The sequence below is a fragment of the Cuculus canorus genome, chromosome 1 (assembly GCF_017976375.1).
Source record: "Cuculus canorus isolate bCucCan1 chromosome 1, bCucCan1.pri, whole genome shotgun sequence".
NCBI lineage: Eukaryota > Metazoa > Chordata > Aves > Cuculiformes > Cuculidae > Cuculus > Cuculus canorus.
In genome coordinates this window covers 167,143,083-167,163,335 of record NC_071401.1, presented here as the reverse complement: position 1 = coordinate 167,163,335, position 20,253 = coordinate 167,143,083, and the positions used below count along the sequence as shown (strand labels likewise).

General features: G+C 38.8%; 1 long non-coding RNA gene across 1 annotated transcript in view; it reads right to left on the bottom strand.

The window, feature by feature from the left end:
• Positions 1-10,652: 10,652 nt before the first annotated feature.
• LOC128852024 (uncharacterized) overlaps positions 10,653-20,253 on the bottom strand; it is a 36,814-nt gene continuing 27,213 nt past the window's right edge. The window contains exon 5 of the long non-coding RNA XR_008449641.1: positions 10,653-12,244. This is a non-coding gene — a long non-coding RNA (uncharacterized LOC128852024). The remainder of the gene's footprint in view (positions 12,245-20,253) is intronic.

Sequence of the window (20,253 nt, the reverse complement as noted above, 5' to 3'; positions counted from 1 at the left end):
AATACTTCGCTTTTCATGCTGAGCATGCCTGTTTTGGTATTCCATAGGTGTAACTGCAAGCTAATGAGCGCAGCAGGGCACTATTGTGTACATACATCTATTTATAGCAAGTAAACACAGGCAATAGGCTTTATAGCCAGATCTCTCATTCTTTTATCACATTCTTGTTTTCATCCACTTTTTGCTGTTTTTAAAAGCCTTGATCTTTACTAAACAATATCTTCATTTTTTCAGAGTGCTGCAAGCACGTAGGATGAATTTAACCCATGAGTCACTCTAGGACCTTACCGTGTACAGATCCCAGTTTCAGTGCAAACTCGATTTCCCATGTCATTCATGGTAACTGGAGATGATTGAATGACAATTCTTTGTACTGTTTATGCCTCAATACTGTTGTTTGCAATAAGTTAAATTTATTCCAGGTCTTGAAGTGAACTGCATTGTGATTTTCCAGGTTTCTGTGCCCTCAGATATTGACAACGGGTGTCTCTGAAGATAATCACATGATTCCAACATATTGCATCAAAATCCACCTGTTTCTCTGCCATTTGGTCTGCAAATGGTCTGATGTTTTTCAGAACAATTTCATGACTTTTGATTATAAGCTGTGTAACAGTAGCATGAAGCTGTTAACCACTTCACTAATAACACTTTCTTGGTGTTGCATGTTACACCAGGGCGTCAATCCCAGACCACACAGTAATATTTAATGCCTTGGACCACAAGGCAGGGACCAGGAAAGTAAAATTCCTCCTACTGTAAAGGAAGATCAGATTTGTGACCACTTGAGGAGTCTGAATGTATGTAAATCTATTGGACCTGATGAAATACATCACAGAGTCCCTAGGGAACTGGCTGATGTAGTTGCCAAGCCGCTCTCCATGATATTTGAAAACTCATGGCAGTCAGGTGAGTGAGGTGAAGTCCTCTCATGACTAGAAAAATGGAAATATGTGCGCCTGTGCAAACCTCATGAAGTTCCACAAGGTCAAGTGCAAGATCCTGCATGTGGGGCAACAACCCCAGTATCGATACAGGCTGAGGGATGAAAGGATTGAAAATAACCCTGCTGAGAAGGCCTCAGGGGTGCTAGTGGATAAAAAGCTGGACATGAGCGGCAATATGTTCTCACAGCCCAGAAGGTCAATTGTATTTTGAGCTGCATCAAAAGAAGCATGGTCAAGGGAGGTGATTCTGCCCTTCTACTCTGCCCTGGTGAGACACCCACCTGGACTACTGCATCCAGCTCAGGAGCTGTCAGCACAAGAAAGATGTGGACCTGTTGGAGCAGGCCCAGAGGAGGGCCACAAAAGTGAGCAGAAAGATGGAACACCTCTCCTATGAAGAAAGTCTGAGAGAGTTGAAGTTGTTCAGCTTGTAGCAGAGCAGGCTCCAGGAAGACCTTATTGTGGCCTTTCAGTAATTAAACGGGGACCTATGAGAATGATTGAGACAAACTTTATAGCAGAGCTTGTTGCAACAGGACAAGGGGTAATGGTTTTAAAGTAAAACAGGATAAATTTAGACGAGACATAAGAACACATTATTTACGATAAGGGTGGTAAAATATTGGGACAGGTTGCCCAGAGAGGTGATAGAATCCCCATTCCTGGAAACATTCAGAGTCAGGCTGGACAGGGCTAGGAGCAACCTGATCTAGTTGAAGTTTTCCTTACTCATCACAGGGGGGGTTGGACCAGCTGACATTTAAAGGTCCCTTCCAACCCAAACCATTCTATGATTCTATAATTCTATGATCTTGGAAGGAACATCAAGTTTCTATTTATTTCCCCTTTTTAGCCCTACTTAAAAGCTGATCTGATCTAGTCTGACACTTTCCTTCACCTGTAGGCTTTTAATCTCCTACATTAAACAACTTACTTATTCACTCCTGTTTTCCTGCAGTAGTCACCTCTCCTAAATTTGTTCTAGATTCAGCACAACAGGGCCTGTTAAAATTGAGGTATATGTAGGGTCATGTCCAGACAGCTGTCAAGCAAGACCCCCAGGTCCTTCTCCCCATGCACCTTTCCAGCCACTCTTTCCCTTCTTCAGTAGCACTGCACAGGGTTGTTGTGCCCCAAGTGCAGGACCCAGGATTTGGCCTTGTTAAACCTCATGCCATTGGTCTCAGCCCAGCAGTCCAGCCTGTTCAGATCCCTTTGCAGAGCCTCCCTACCCTCCAGCAGATCGACAATTCCACTCAGCTTAGTGTCATCTGCAAACCTACTAAGGATGCATTCGATTCCTTCATCCAGGTCACTGATAAAGACATTGAACCGGGCTGGACCCAGCACTGAGCTGTGGGGGACACCACTTGTAACTGGCCTCAAGCTGGAGTTAAATCCATTGACCACCACTCTCTGGGCCCGGCCATCCAACCAGTTTTCAACCCCGGAGAGTGTGCGCCTGTCCAGGCCAGAGGCTGACAGTTTCTGAAGCCGAATGCTGTGAGAAACTGTCAAAGGCTTTACTGAAGTCCAGGAAGACTACATTCACAGCCTTTCCCTCATCCAGTAGTCAAGTCACTTTGTCATAGAAGGCAATCAGGTTAGTTTGGAAGGACCTGCCTTTCCTGAACCTGTGTTGGCTGGGCCTGATCACCCAGTTATTTTGCATGTGCTGTATGATAGCACTCAAGATCACCTCTTCCACGACTCCCCAGCACTGAGGTCAGACTGACAGGCCTGTAGTTTCCTGGGTCAGCTGCCCAGGGAGGTGGGTGAGTCACCATCCCTGGAGATATTTAAAGGACAGATGGATGAGATGCTCAGGGGCATGGTTTAGTGATTGATAGGAATGGTTGGACTTGATGAGCTAGGAGGTCTCATCCAACCACGTGGTTCTGTGATTCTGTCTACGAATAAACAGCCTTATCAAAAGTAATCTTGCTGCATATAGAGATCTATACAGTAATACTACTTTGTACTAATGTTTTGCAATAGGATTTATGGTCCCAGTGAGAAAGGCATTCATGCTCTGGAAGACATAATTTTAAATGCTTCTTATTAGAGCTAACATTCTAAGGAGAGAATAGCACAAACAGTTTAATGACCCTTTAGATGGTGGGGACCTCAGATGATGCAGCATGGAACAGGTTCCTATCCATGTACAGCAATGCTGGGCAGACTCCACCCATAGGAGGGATTCCACCATTTCAGTTGTTTGAGCTATTACAGCATTTTCCTACAAGAAAAGAGCTCTACTCATTATTTTTGCAGTCAAAGAGAAATGATGCTCCCATGAAAACTTCTCATGGCACTGTTAGATAAAGGGGAGGCTACACAGGAAGCATAATCACTGGTACTGAGGGGGAGCTGAGTGCAATCTCCTTTGTTGCAGTGAGCTTGTGGAGTCTGTCCTGCAACTAAAGAGTTTGTGCACCATGACACAGGCACCTTAGTGCAGCACAGCACATATCAGAGCCTACTTAGGATAACTTACATTGAGCACTCACTCCTAGATATACAATGGTCTCCTAGTCAAGATCATTACACATACCTTTTGTCTCACCTTTTACCTGGGGATTTCAAAAGAGCAAGTTCATTTTCACAGTAAGCCATATATCTAGTTATATAACTATACAACACAGACAAATGGCATTCCAGAAATACACTGATAAAAAGCCACCTAAAAAAGACTGTGATGCTGCTAATTCCTTCCCATGTGCTCATTTACAAATATTTGGAGTATCGATAAGTCCTGGTTTCCACTGTTTGACCACTTAATCACCATTCAGGGGAAAAAAAAGTGATTTCACATTATTAAACTGTGCAATACCGGCTAACAAAAAAAAAAAAAAAAAAGAACAAAACAACAACTTATTAAGATTCTGAGAATAACTTCCTAAGTCAGAAAGAACTTAACTTTCTTCTTCCTGCACCAAAGGCAATAAAGTAAGGTAGGACTTAACAATTAGATAAGTACACAGTCTGTAATATCACATTTCACAAAGGAGTCACTTCTTCATAGGCTCCAAATTAATTACAATGCATAAACAGTTTGCTAGGGAACTAGAGAAAAAATCTACTTTTATAAGCAGAAGCAAAGCCATGCTCCTGGCGCTGACTCCAAACATGAGGCTGTAAAGGTCAGCTGAAAGTTTTGTATAACATTTGAACTAGACTAAATTGGTAGAGATGTTGAGATTAGTCAGAAAAGTAAGCACAGAAAGTACATAGCTGGTGTTGATGACACAAAGTTGACAGGGAAAAAAGAAGCCCACATCCTGGAAACAAATTGTGCCATTTGAGCAATGACACGATACTCATACACAGTGGGAAACCCATATACACAAGTGAGAAAATGTTCAGAAAGGATTTAATCTGAGCCATTAGAACCATAAGCAAACTTGAGTCAGCAGCAGGATTGCCCTGGGTAGTGCAGAAGTGAAATCATTCACACTGTCAAACAGTTCCTGCAATGTTTTGTTAAGAACAAAGACACCAAACGGAAAAGGCACACACACAGTACTTTCACAAAGTACTCACAAGGCCTGTCCATACTTGTGCAGCATCATGGACTGTTATCTGCCCCTTTTGAGGTTAAAAAAATGCATTTGAATTACAAGTAGCACTACATGAAACAGGCAGCAGTTAAAGAAAAACCCATTCTCTGTTCCCTGATGGATGAGTCAGTGCAGGTGATGCTGACAACCTAAAGAAAATACATGACTACATGACACCCTTGTGGTCCTTGGAGAAGCACTGCAAGGGTTTCAGTCAAGGAGTGCAAGAAGCATTTGCTACAAGCTGACAGAAAGATATTCAAGGGAACAAAATAAGAAATGATGCCAAGGGCCTTCCCAGAGGCAATGCAACTGCCAAAAAATGCTAAGAATAAGAACAACTAAAACATATTAATGCCTTTTTGATCAGAGATATGAATAATTCTCCCTTCTGTCCTCCCTTAGTATCTTTTTTGCAGAATGTCCCCAAGCTACAGCACATCATGCTTTCCTTCTTCACTCACACTCCTTGTTTTTTTTCATATTGACCTCACTTCTTTCATTTTGTCAGGTAGAGGTATTTTTTTGTCCTGAGCTGAGTTAATATACACAAGCCCTGATGTAAATAGGTTGGAGGCTGCCACAATGGAAGGCTTGCTGATGCCTGTCCATAGTCATGCTCTTACAGAAAGCAGGTAGATGTAGTCTGACTCAAACCCTTTTTCCAGCAACCCATGAACAAAGCACAGAACTGAATCATTCTTTGACTTTAAAGCAATTTTATTTTCCCATCCTCCCCAAACTCAAATTAAATAATAATAATTAAAAGAATAAAAACAAAAAAAAGTCTTGTTCAAAATTTTACAATTTTTGAACAATTACACTTGGATGGAAACCACATCTGGAACAGAGAAAAGTTTCTAAATGTTATCAGCCACTAAAAGCAACATATTAGAACATAAACATGATGTAACCTCAACACTGACCATAATAAGTTACTCTGGCACCTCGAAGAAGACGGCATCAAACTTTCACATTTTTAACTGCCTGTGCAGATATATATAAATTTCTGTCTCTTGTCCCACTCTCCCCAGAGTCTTGATTGCTCCGTAAGAATCTACTAGTTGCTGTGTATTAATATATAGATAGGCAAGTACTACAGCAATTCGTCCATCAGACACACACAGTGTGACGTATCTTGTGTAATTGTATTAGTCCGCAACCAACAGTCTCCCCTGAGACAGTGTGGGCACAGTGAGATTGTGGTACTGTGATGGCCAAAGCTGTGGCAGCATCTGGCAGAACCCTCTGCCCCATCGTTTTGGCAGTAGCTTCTTCTTCCTTCCCTCATCCCCTTGCTTTCTGCAGTCCTAGGAATAAAGAATATCTTCTTGGTCTATGAGGACAGCTGGCAAGGCAAAACCAACTGCAGGGAAGAAGAGAGAGACTGGCGGTACAAATCCATGTGTGTGCATCTGCACTGCTTGGAGCCACAGTTGAAAGGCAGCAGATCACAGGGAGCAGAGGGCACTGCAAGATTTATCCTGCCTTTTCGCTATTTTGTGCTACCCTTTCCCCTTTTGTCCCTGCAAAGCATGAATTCTTCAGCCAAAACTGAATCACAGCCTCCTCTGTGGTGAAATATGGACTCCGGGTAAATGTGTACAGCCGATACAAAATTGAAAAGGAATGTGAAGAACACATGACAGACTCAACAAGAGTTCTGGTAAACTGAGAGTATTTTCTCATGCCTATATGTTTTTCATTAACAATGATATCATTAGATTTATATCCATTTTTTGGACTTGTGAGATGAGAGAACTCAAAGGAACTTTTCCAATTCATATTCTGTCTTCTCAAGAGGAATGAGACTTTCACATGGTTGCTACCTTCTTTTTCTTCCAATACAGAATGAATCAGTAACAGCACTAAATTCAGTAAAAACACCTTTCAGAGGGCTGTTGAAGAGCACATTCAGCACTTGTGTGCTTTGGCTCCCAGGATAGTTTTGCCCTGACTCACTCATGTTCTGAGAACAAACCGGGGAGTTAAATTTATTATGCAATTCCTTTCTTCTTATAAAAGTAATTCTTAAAGGCTTTAATAACAAGCAGTTATGGATCATTTCCTCCTGAATAACTTGTTTTCTTTATCCTTGATAAACCTATTCTTTTTTTCACTGCACCAGCTGATTGTGCCTCCTGTTGTAATGAGTCACAGTAAAACCTTGTTAACCCAGCTACAGCCTGGCGCACTGTGTGATGTCGTGCAGAAGAGCTGAAGAAGCCCAGTTAATGTGCGGCAGTCTAATACGTCTGCACAGAAAATGTGTCAACCTGTTGTTTCCAGTGCCTTGAGGGAGGTGGCCTGTGTAGAGTTAGGAGGGTAGAGTAGACAGGGAAATCAAAAAAGTCCTTTTGGAAACTAAAAGTTAGACTTATTTCTAATATTCTTACACTTAAAGGAATTTTTAAATGTCCCTATCACCAAAATACAACTAAAATACCAGACATTTCAGACTTTCACTGTCAATGATAGGCACAGAAGCCAATCTTTTAAGCAGGCCTTCCATTCCTTTTTTCTGCATATACAGCTTCATCTCACATAGTATGTGAAGCAGAAATTTAAATCAAGTAAATTCTATTAAAGAAAGACCCCATTTGTTCAAAAGCTATAATTACCCTAATGTCAACTGGCTTTTTTGTCACTCAATACTCTAAATTTCAGTCTATTCAGTGTGTGTCTTGTACAGATTAAAGTGCTGTAACAAAGTTTGCTTACTGCAGATCTCAATCAGTAGAGAAAAGAGTGGCTTATTTACAAATAATTTGAGTTTTGAAGAAAGGAGATGTTACAAAGCCATGCATTTAACCTGCATCATTGATCAGGCTAGGATGCACATGCTCATAGTGTATTTTTTCAGCGATTCTTTTATTTTTTGTCATTTTATTGTTGATGTCAGTAAAGTATTAGAAGTAGGAATGCTGTTAGAAAACATTATAGAAGAACTTTCTGCTACTTCTCTGAAGAAGAAGGCTGCATTTTAGATACAGCTCAAAGTATAGGAAAAGGCAATATCAAGAATTTGTGCACTTTATTTGACTGTTCTCCACAGATAAGGAGACTTGTAACACTTTATAGGCCCAAGTGGAGCAGTTGATGGAACTTAGAGTGCAGCAAATAAAGTGAGTATTGCTAGCAGATGAAGCAAGGAGTCAAGGTGAAACTGAGTCCCCTTCTCTTTGCCATCCCAGGCATTTGTGATCCTGCTGGCTGCAGGTCTTGGTATGAAATGCTGGAAAGCACCTTGTCTGTCTTTCCTCCCCTCATTCCCTTTTAATAAAAGTCTTGCTGAAAGCTGCAAGAAACAAAGAGAGGCTCAGTTTCAGGGATGGGAGTTTTTTTGCATGTGAGCATGACAGATGGAAAATGTTTCCAAGTCTGCACAAGCGGTGGCCAAGAACCCTATATGTAAATGCACTTCGCCAGCTCAAGAGAAAAAAACACCTTAGCCTCCTGCTTAAGAACTGCCTTATTCCGTACCTTTCCAAGCACATGACATGTCTCTATTTTAACAATGTCTCAGGGCAAGCCCAGGTCTCACAATTCAATCAACACAGGTACACCTGAACCCCAGGAGTAGCTCACTGCAGGCTATGCCAGACTGCCATATCTGATTCCACACTTCCACCAGCCCAGGAGACACATTATAATATAATAAAGTCATAATTTCTTATTTCAATGTTCAGTACTTGCAACTTGGTAGCAGGATCAGGACCTGGATATACATACTCTTTTCCAAAGAGTCTGAAGCATTAGTTCCAGCGCCTCAGGTTTTATTATTAATCAAAAATGTAACCAAAGACACAGCTATCTTGATGATTTCTTGATAAGTTCAAAATTGCATTCACCACAAATCAGTCAAACCTCAGCCAGGATAAATAACTATTGCTTTGTTTAAAGCCACCTCATTATGCAGTGTCACAAAGAAAATGCACCGTGTTATCATAGTCTCATATGAGATTTTGATGTCTGAATTACTAAAGTGTGAGGTTATTCTTTCTCCAAGATATCTATCACAGAGTAATTAGTGGTTTTCTACTCATCTCCTAGTTGTCATCACAATAGCTAAGTGATCTTCTTCACTCTTCATTTGCTGTCTTCCCTCTCCACGCTCTTGGTTGGTGAAAGGGACCCTCTCTTCTCCTTTCATGTCCCAGATACAAAGATATAAAAGTATTGGACCGATTTCATCTCCAGCATCCCATTTTTTTTGCCTGGATTCAGAGTGAAGGTTTCGTGTCTTCTATCCCTTTTTCCTCCAGTTTTACCAGAAGGGAAAAAAAAATCATCTTAAATACACACTTTGACAAACAGTCCAGGCGTAGTCCATGGGCAGTCAAGGGCAAAGCCAAAATCAGCCCTTACTGGTTATGGGCACTAAATAATCAAACAAAAAGTTCTAGAAAAGTCCGAGATGCCTGGCTGGTCATTGTATGCTAAGGTAATTCTTTCATCTGACTCTGAAAAGGTCAGAAATCCAGTTTAAATTAGACGAATTTACTTCTCTTCACAAAACTATCCTTTAAGCGTTGTCTCTGGGATAGATGCATGGAAGCTGTATTAGCTATGTCTCATCTACATTGTTCTCTTGTGGCTCTTCTTCTCCAAATAATTGTATTGGCGCCCAGCAAATCCAAGAGAGCATGCACTGGAGGAGTTGGATGGAGCATGGGAAATTGTTATCCTACATCCAAATTCCCACCATAGCTCCAAGGGCAGACCAAGGAATAATATCAAAAAAACTACCATAGCTTACAGAAAGTGCAAGACATCCTGATAAGAGATGTCCATTTTGGTAATCAAATGGATCAGAAATCTACAGAGAAAAAGCTTCCCATGTGGCATATCTTCCAGAAAAAAAAACGCCTTTCAAATTTTTTTTGAAAATCAGGTTTTTTTCCTTGGTTTAGTAAGAAATCCTAATGGTGGAACATTTATTTTCAGCTGTTACATTACAGTATGTAGAAACCTAAGCATTGCCATTCCAGATGAAATCAAAGATATGTACAGCCTCAGATATTGTTCTGACAGTGGTCAACAGAAGGTATCGAGGGAAAAGTTTAAGAACAGATGGAACTTTCAGGGCTATATCTTAGCAATACTCTCCCAATTTTTAAGTTTGTAACTAGGGGCAATTTCCTGAACTGAACTTATGTCTTTGTATTTAATAGTCCTTCAAGTATTTTTACCACATGAAAGTATCTAGTTGCTTTTGAATTTTTTTAGCAGTTGATTGTTGAACCCAAAATTATATCAAAGCTGACCCAGGGTAAGTATTAAAACCCTGTTCATACACATGCAATTAAAAAAATATCAAAGAAAGCAATACATAACAGATTCTCCTATGAAATATGTACGTACAATGCAACTAAAATGCAAAAATAAGTATCAGAGATGCTATATCTTTCTTTGAGCTAAACCAGAACCAGTTCTCTACCTTTTCAGTTAAACGTTTACTAAGTGAACGCATTTTCTGAAGAACATGTTTTTCAGACAGTGTCTGCTCCTAGAAGTTATAGCATTTGATATTTATAATTGTTGGTAGGTAGTAGGAAGAATGGTATGCAGAGAGATCTTTCTTTATATTTATTTGTATAGAAAGCAACACCACTACTAAAGTTATTGAAATGCCATAAGTCAAAGGGTGAAAAGTGTTATACATGCAGGGAGAGGCAGACAGGACAGGTGATCAAAAAGTCACCAACAAAGTATTCCATTCCATATATGTCATACTCAGTGAAAAGCTAAGAGATCCTGCGGTTCCAGCTCTCTTCTTCTCTGTCCTAGGTGGACTCCATCTGTGATCCCACCTTCAATCTCAATTAATGCATTCCTGAATCCAGCTTCCACCTGCTGCTGAGTCCAGTCCAGGACTCTCCCAGTGACTGACCTGCGTTGTCACATTATCATCATCCAGGAAGTTCAATTTTTTTATTTTGTATGTATTTGAATATATTTTATCATTTTCTGTATAATTTTACTATCTTTTCTTTTTATTGTTATAGTTTCATAAAAGCTGGTTTTAGGGTTTTTTCCAGCCCATAATTCTCTCTCCCTCATTTTTTTCCCTTCTCCCTGGGAGGTGAACTAACACTAGAGTGTTCAGGGTTTAGCTGCTGGCCAGTGTCTAAATCTGGACATGCTGGAAGAGAAAATTATACAGGATAGCCAATTATAATTATCAGTATAATAGTTCCTTATGAAACCTTGGATACTACTGGCAGACCACATTCTTCAAAAGAGAGAATCAGTTGTAATATGCATTCGGACAAGAGATGTGTTTTTAATTACCAGGAGACAAAAGGACCTCGGTTTTAAATCTTGCCTGAAAAACAGCACACATAATTATGCTGAGATAATTATTCATTATGGACTCAGCAATTTGAAACCTACTGATTCACCCACATCATTTCATTGTAGTGCCCACATTTTCCTTTGAGATGCCAATCTACAGGCTTGATTTCAACTTCATTAAGGCAATGGGAATGTTTAAGGTAAGTTTTAAGGGGGATACAGCAAGTCTTTTATTTAATTCAGCTCAGGGTTTAGTCAGAAATATCTCAAAATAAGTAAGGATGAGAATTAAGCACGATTTCACTGGAAATACCCATATCCTTGTTCCATGGTACATGGTAAAAATGAGGTTCTAAGGTGCAAGAAGATCCACAGGGTATTTTTGATACTTCGGAAGATTTACTTGGTTCTGTGCAACTGATTTGCTTGTCCACATTCTCCGTCCTGTTTATTTTGAAAGATGTGTCAAGACCAAAGCCCCAGGGAACATGGCTGCAGATTTGGCAGTGATCCCCGGAATGGCCACTGTTGCACAAGGAAAGGAAAACAGCGACTGGCCAGGAAATTAGGATTGCTTTTATTAGCACTTTATTCTTCCCCAACCCACGTTGCAGGCCTTCTCATGAGCATTTAATTATGAATTCAAAAGCAGCTGGGGGAAGTGTTCGATTTTTTTTCTTTAACTCATATATAGGAAACAACCAGACACCTCAGGAAAGGTATTTATTATTGATATGAAACATTAGCAGAGTTTCACTCACATCAACAAAACACCAGATGTGTTATTTTTAGGTGAACAGTCTATAAGAACATTAGTACATAAGGTTACAATTCCCTTCCTGCAAGCATGTTTGGAATTTACCCTCAGCAAATGAAGTATCCATGGAAAACTTATCCTGAAAATTAGTAAGCAAACAGATTGCCAGACCCATTTTAAATTGGAATTGGTGCTACCAAGTTTAATTTTTTTGTACAATTGAGCAAGAAGTTCTCCAGGTTTCCTCTCAGCAGAACGAACAGGGAATGGCAAAACATAGTGGTTTTATTCATGCCTGAATGAAGATGTACACCAAAAGACATAAGGCCTAGATAACTATACACATTATCTCTACTCATGATCAATGTATAAATTAAAGTAATCTTCCTATAAGAGCCTGTATGAAATATTTATTTCTGTTTTATATGCACTCCTGTACATCTAAAAATGTTATTATTAACCCAGATTGTGTTTTAAATGCCAATGTTAAAAAAAAATCACAGTTTTCATTAGTTCACGCAGCTTTCATTAGTTCACGCAGATTTCATTAGGCATATTTTGCAAATGCAGTAGTAGACAAATATTTTTAAAGGCCAGGAATTATTTTCCTTCCCAGCTCACTGAAAGAAAACAGTGTTTTACTGACCTTGGAGAATATAACATTCAAGGAAATCTTGATGTCTCTGTTGAAGAAGAAACAAAAAACAAGATAATCCAGGAATTTAACTATATTACTAGATAAAGGAAGCAATGACTCACAGACAAATACTAGAAAAGCACAAACATCCCTATATAAATGCAAGTGAGCACTAAACTTAATTTATTGTATCTTAGCCACTTCATTCCCAAATTACATTTCCTTTTCTCTGAGATAAGATGAACTTTTTCTCTTATTCTCTAATGGTGACATTTGTCAATACACTTTGCCCTTGTGATTATTCACTTAAGAAGACAAAAACATTGGCATGTGACGGATCCAAAAAAATATAGCTTAGTGCAACAATTTAGAGACTAATATATTAAAAAATATAGACACTCTGCAAAGCATAATGCCCATTTATTTCTGTCATTATGATGGCAAATTAATTTTTACAGTATAATTTAATTGCCAGTTATTCACACACGCAACATATTTAGGCATAAGCTAAGGCACAGGTTGCAGTAGCCCCCAGGTGTCACTATCAGATTTAGCAAGCCTACCATCCCACATCCCTGCAGCATGGCTACACAGCTACGCAGCCCTTTGCAGTGTCAGGTGCTTCGACAGCCTTCGATTTGCACAAATGTGAAACGATGTCATACAAAATAGATTTCGTGTTTAGCAGGTGAATTTTGACAACTGAAAGTAGTAACTCTGGTAGATTTTTAGGATAAGATGGAGCTGGGGGTAAGGATGGCCTAGATAAACACCTCTATCTAGTTAGGTTCATTCTTCTAAATTGGTCTATGAAACACTGAAAGAATATTGTATGTCTGCACAGAAGAAAACAAGACATAAATTTAAAACTGATTAATCCTAATTATCAGCAAGTTCTCTAACACAGTTACATCCTTAGCAATTTTACTCTTGAAAGCACTTCTTGTCTTGATAGAAACAAGTACAATTGACAGGGATTTTTTTTCTTTCCTTTTTCTTTTATATATACTTTGCCTGAATTCCAAAGTCATTTAATTTATGAATGCTTAGGAAACATATATCCATTGGTTAAAACTTTATGAACTTATTTTATGTCTAAACTGTTTTACTAATACATTATGAACAGAGTCAAAGTATTATTAAATAGTAACTTTTTAAAAAGCAATTAACTTTGGCAATGCTTTGTTAGGAGTTTTGAAATTAAAACTTCCCCATCATCTAGTACAAACAGCTAGTTAAGTATTTTAAGTAACAAATCAATAATTTTTAAGGTAGTTGTCTTTATTAGTCCATAAATAGGAATCAGGCACAGGATTCATTTTGCTGACTTTACAGATCTTTCATGTCTCAACAAGTGTCCCTGGGCGCCTCTCTAAAGACAAAGGCACTTTTAGAATGATCCAGGCCCCATTGCCTGAAACAAGTCTTAAGAATTGTGTTCTAGAAATGCCTGATTCTCCCAATGAATATACAGAAAGCTGAGAGGAACCAGCACACCTGTAAGCATTGCTCTGTAGACACCTGAGCGAAGTGACCTCAGCATGAATCTCTTTCTACAGGCAGCATTGATCCAGAGAAAGCTGTGTACCCCCTGCATGACCATGTGTTTCTTATTCAAATTGAGACACTATGTCCCTGAGACAACAGAAATGCTACTGTTCTGCATGTTTCTACTCTCTCTTGTAGATAGCAGTGAGGAATTTCACCGAGGAATTTCACTTGGTATAGCATCAGAGAGATAGAGATCCACATTTCTGGCTTAATCTTGTTCTCAGTGAGATACTTCTGAATTGCAAATGGTGTAAAAATATCATGTAGCTTTCTCTCAGGAGAATCCCTAAAAAGGACCTTTATGGATGCAACTCCATGAGTGTGAGAGAGAACTATACTGGATGGCGGAAAAGTCGTAAACTCCAGTAATCCCCATATACTGAGAGAACGTAGAACTCTGTTCACATTTGCATTGAGATGGGAGCAGGGGGGCAAGAAAAAGAGGGTCATGGCAGTCTCCTGTTTAGTAAACTGTGAAGAAACACATGGCAGCAAAGAATCCAGCCCATTATTCATCCCTATAGACAAAGGATGTGTTCATACTTAATGCTGGTGAAAATAGGAAAGTGGTTTTCACATTGTCATTGCACATGAGAAAATTTACAAGGCTCTGAGATAAATGTGGAGACCTTTCTTGCCTACCATAGTAGCTAAAAATTCATAATTACACTTTAACCAAATATTTGGTCTTTCAATGTCTTGTTAATGTAAATGGACTACTTCATCTTCTTTGTTAGCCTTATCCCAGTTATTAGGGTTGCCTGCATTGTAGACTGCCAGCTTTTATTCAAGGATTTGCCAAAACTGATGGTTTTAACAGCACTCAACTACTTAACATACCAGCAAGAGATACACCAAAAACTTCAAACCACATTGGAAAGTATTTATTCTGACTTTAGATCCAATCTTTGCTAAACAACCTAAGTCTTCAAATAACTAGAGAGAAGGATATAATATTAAATTATATGGGAAAAATATCTGAAGCTATTAATTTACCCCTTTTCTGGACATATTCCAGCTGAATACAGAAAACCAAACTTCCCCAGTGGTTCAGGAAGAGGAAAAAAAAAAAAACCAAGCCCATAAGCAAACAAATCAATACATACAGCCTATTTTCCTTGCATAGTGCGTTGCACTTTGTAACAAGAGAGAGATATGTTTAGTACCCAGTAGGCATGTCAAATAGTTATCATAACCAGTTCATAAAGCCTTTGAGATTCAGAGTGCCTAGCTGTGCCCAGCTTGTTTTAAATTAGATTAGTCCAGCCTAATTTTCTATTCATGTTATGTACAGTTATTTGAGGTGGAAGACTATCAACCGAGGGCAGACAAACAAGACACAGAGCTTCGGTCCTCTTGAAGGGCGTATGTTATGTCCTTTCTCTACTGTGTGTCATTCCTACACCCAGCATATAAATATCGCTCCAAGTGACATTAGTGAATGTGTAAATGTGCAGTAAGTTTGGGGATATTAAAGCAGTCCCAACCTACCATCCTAGGGAAATCTGTACGTCTGTGACTAAGTGGATATTTATCATTTCCTGATCTTCATGCTGGCAGCCAGCCAGCAGAGTGTGTACACCGAAATTAGAATAGATTGGGAGGCAGGACTTTGTTCCAAATTGATCTGAATGACGATAGCAATTCTGAAAGCAGCTCCACTTTTTAAAGGTTCATTGTGTGTTTCTAAAAAGGAGGGGAGATAAACATTCAGGAAAATAACAGGAAGGAAATCTAAGGCCAGGATATATACTTTTTTATTATTGTTATTTGATTCTCTTAAAGTGCTGTTTTGTTATCATCAACATAAAAGCTAGAGCTTGTTAATGTCACATGTAAAAGTGCGTGGAGCAAGAATGAAGAATTTATACTCATCTATTTATTATTTAGTATTTTTTCCTACTGCAAGTGCAGTAAAAGACCAAAAGAAAAGATTTTATCAGTTGTATAAATTCCAGCAAGCAAAAAAAAAATATATTAATAAGATTAACCCATTTCTGTCAGCTCTTTACCTGTCAGTTTACTGCTGTATTTGTTCAGGTGAATATTTCCAGCAAGGATATTTTAGTAAATGTATGTGCTATTTCTTGTTGTTTGCAATTTTCCATAAAATTATTTGCGAAGTGATAAGTCAAAAACAATTAAGATGTCAAGCATCAGCACTAATTTCATTAGCTTACCAGAAGCACTAATAATTTCTTACGCTTTGAACTCTTGCCAGAAAGACAGAGCAAGCACACAGTTCACCAGGCATCACAGTATTCGGGGTGTAGCTGCTTAAAAACAAGACCTGATACAACGGAAAAAATACAACTCCTGAGATTACATGCTTTTAAATAATTACAGCAGGAACTGACCTTGTGGCACTTTTTTTTCATTCCTTATGACTCAGTGTAGAAAATGAGATAAAACTAACTGGAGTAATTCTGTTTTCACCAAGCATGAGAACTCTGGTGTATACAGTCCTCAATGTTATTTCCAAACTGTTGCTTTACGTTGCCTGGGTAATCACCAGCCCAGCTCCATGTTGTAAGAGATAGGATGGTAAGATGATGGCCCCTACTCTGCATACTGAATACACGGATTTACAGCTCAGATTTTACCACCAACAAAAATATAGTTAATTATATCTGAGCCATTTCCCAAGGAGATCTTGAGAACTAGATTGCCACCAATGACTAGCTGATTTGAACACATGCTTGGCAAAAGCAATATACTCAGTTCACGTAGTGACATCTTCGGCCATTCTTTGATATGATGCATGTTAAGTTATATCTTTCTTCAAACATAAGCAGTTCCTGTAGGTCTGGGTTCTTGTTTTAAAGTACATGTTAAACATTTTTAATGTATAACCTTCAGCCATGCAATTTCTATGCTGTCAGTGAAAAAGAAAAATTGGGTAAAGCTCTATTCTCTTTACATCAATAAAATTCCCGTTTGGTGCCAGAATAAGCAGCTATTTTCATGGCCCTTCGCCATCATCAGTGAGCACTGAATAATTTCTCAGTCAAAGGAATTGGGTGCATTCTTCCTTCTCCTTCAGAGCACCACAGAGCAAGGCTTCATGTTTAAAGCCACACAAGGCATCGTCTAAACATTTGGAACAATAACATCAGGACCTAAGCAATTCAAAGGAAATAGTTTCCTCAAAATTGGAATCCTCTTTAGCATGGACAGCTGTGTCTCAGTGGAGCACAGCTTCCCATCCCTCCTTGCAATGAACGCAAGTGTTCATTGCCTCTGATCTGGCTCCCCTTGCAGCTGCTCCACAGCAGATCTAGGAGCTCCAGAAGGATGTGATACAGCTCTGAGCTGTATTAGTGCCTGGCCTGACTTGTCCTGGTTTCCGGAAATGATCTGGCCAGTCTGAAAGAAACAGTGCAGCAGAGCAAAATATCCCCTTTCTCTGTTTTTTGCATGTCCATGCTAAGCTATAAATCTCAATGGAACTCTGACTTAGCTGAGATCCTCACAAGAGGAATTTCTTACAGTCCAGAAAAGAAGGTAAAATGATGCTAGGTAGACATCAGAGCCTCTTCTGAGAGCAGGTGGGGTTGTATACCATAAAAAAAAAATACCTCAAGAGAGCAGTGTACGAAACAGATGCTTCACACAGATTACTGTGGAGTCAAAGAAGGCAGAATCAAACTGCCTGGCATCTGACATAAGTCTAAAGCTTTACAGTGTTATAGTTAGGATGTTTTAAAATAGAGATTTGCAAACAGGGAAATAACTACACATCACTGAGTGCCAGCTAGGTTGTTACAACACTCGCTTCTTACAGATACAGTTTGCTGCATACTGCAAACGGAGTTCCTTTTCTTCTGTTCTATGACCTCGGACCATATTGACTTATTGTGTAACAACATGGAAAGAGAAACAGAGAAGAAAATAAGGATTTGGATAGCAAAATCTTCTCTCATGAGCCATTGAGCTCTCTTTCCAGCCAGATAGCTGAAAAGCATACATACGTTTTCAGCAATCCATCTCATTTGTTAAGAAATTCTTTGTAGGAATCTGATCAACATGAATAGTGCCAAAACATTCATTGCACTCAGGAAGGACTTAGTGGGCACAACATCACATTCCAAATGATGAATAACGAGTTATCGATAATGATGGGTGTATACCTCTCTCCCTTGTTTGTTAGCAAGACAATAGCATTAATCTTAGTATCTGCAAGTTTAAATTTCCCATTTACTCCGGATGAAGTTAATACGCAGAAGACAATGTACAACAGATAAGCCATGTACTACTGTTAAGTTGGAGCTGAACAACCATACCGCCACTACCTTCAGCCTAGCAGCCTTCTTGTATGGTCTGGTCTGGCTTCTTTCTGTTGTGTCTCAGGAAAAGAGCATCAAACATATATTTGGCTTTCTTGAAAGCAGCATTTGCTGGATTTCTCAGCCAATTTTTTAGAACTGGTATCTGAAGTTTTAGAAACTATGATTTTGTTGCAGATACCAGGAAGAAACCTTGGAGTGGAATACTTCGAAAGCACATTTTGTTTGTTGTCTGTTGCTTTCTGGGTGCTGAAAGAAGCAAGGATCATGTGGTGCCAATGTCTATCTAGTTCCTTTAATAACTTAAGAATCCACTGCTGATTTTCTACCATCTTTGGTGGATGGCAAAATATCCCCAATTTATTAAATTCCCAGAAAGTAAGTGAAGGCTGAGAAACTCAATGACAACCTCACTAAAGAAAAGGTTAAAATGAGAGCTCATATTTCATTTATCATCACAGAAACTAGCTATGAAATCAATTTTAACACGTAAATCCACAAGAAACCATGTTTGAGTAGTACTGGTTCTCACCAACTTAAGAGAATTATGTATTTTGAGGTACAAAAGAACATGTGTAGAAAAGGGAGGATTGTCTCACACAGATCCCCATAAGCTTTTCTGTTTGTTTGAATTAGTTGAACAGCAGAACAGAAACTGTGGTGTGTTATGTAGCTTCTGCATATATATCTTAAGTTGCTGCTCCAGATTGTCAGCAACAAAATATATAGCCAGCAGAAAAGCTGGTATAAAATGCAAAATAAAACATGGCAACCAATAAAACTTGGCAAACAATCCCTAGCAAATGTTCTAATGATCTCTTAAATAAATATTACCCCTTTTTTCAGAACTCAAACTGCCCATGGGCACACTGAAGTTTTCATTCAGCACTCAAAATTATACTAATTATCTTTTTTGAATTATCTGTGGCATGCAGTGGTTTCTTGTGAGTATTGAATATTCAAAGCTTAAACAGAACTCGTAGTTCTATTGCAGAGATGTGCAGACCCTTGGGTACCCTGTTCTTCTCCCTTGAGAATGATCTTACTGTAATCATCATCACAGTACCTATTGAGTGGATATATGTATTTCTTAAGAAATTTTAAGATTCTGAGGATTTTTTCTAGATGAAATATCTTTTTAATTTAAAAGTTGGTGATGAAAAGTCTCTCTCAACACTTGCTTGAAAGGAGCTGAATCTAAGAACTTTCATGAATATTGGTGGGAAGAAAATCCCACACAATGTGCAAGCACAATAAAACAGTAGAAACTGTCACTTTGATAATATATGAATATTTATGGACTTTTTTAAAGTAACTACATCACATGACATGTCTAAACAGCTCTTAAAGTGTTCTTTATCTATAAAGGTTTAATATAGGGAAACACAATTTATTCAGTCCGCTTATTTTATTCAATTCTAGATTCTTTTGATCGCTCTCTTATTCTCATTCCTTCTATAGCTTATGCTGCTCTCCTTGGCAGTGGATTCCCTCAAGTAATAACCCAGTATCCTTTGATGGAAAGGTACACAATGGCAGGAGACATAAAATCTGAACTGTTATGTGAAGATGTGTATTAGTGTTTCAATATAAAGTTTCCTTCTTTTGAAGTTCTAAGGAAACCACAATTTCCTTTCTCCTCTTGTAAGATCTATATTCACTTACAGTTAAATACATTTCCCATAACAATTATTTCCCAGGCCTCAAAAATAGTTAGGTGCAGTTCAAACAGCACCTTTGATCTACACAGATTTCCTCAAAAAATCTTTATCTTTCCACTCAGGTGATGAGGAATCCTACCAAGAAATCAGTTCAGACATCTAACTAAATGAGACCACTTAACACTCCCAGCAATACCATGTCAACATGCAAACGAAAAGTCCACATCGGCAATTTATTTGCACAGCACAGAACGCTATGCTTGGTTAGACCAGTAGAGAAGGTTGTTTTAAAATCATTAATTCACTTACAATACTGTGTATCAAATAAACCCTTGTTTACCATTCTGCATCAGATTGTACTCCAGAACAGTAGTGACTGCTCTTGGGAGCTAGCCATTTATCATGTTAAAAACAAGGACTTTTGAGGCCAACAGGCTGCAGTTGCTCTATATAAAAAGTAGCTGTATTTTTATGCCTTTGCTAAGTTTTGTGTCTAAGTGGCTCACCTCGTAAGCACTATGCTATGTAAACCGTACACAGAGTGAGTATTTATGCAA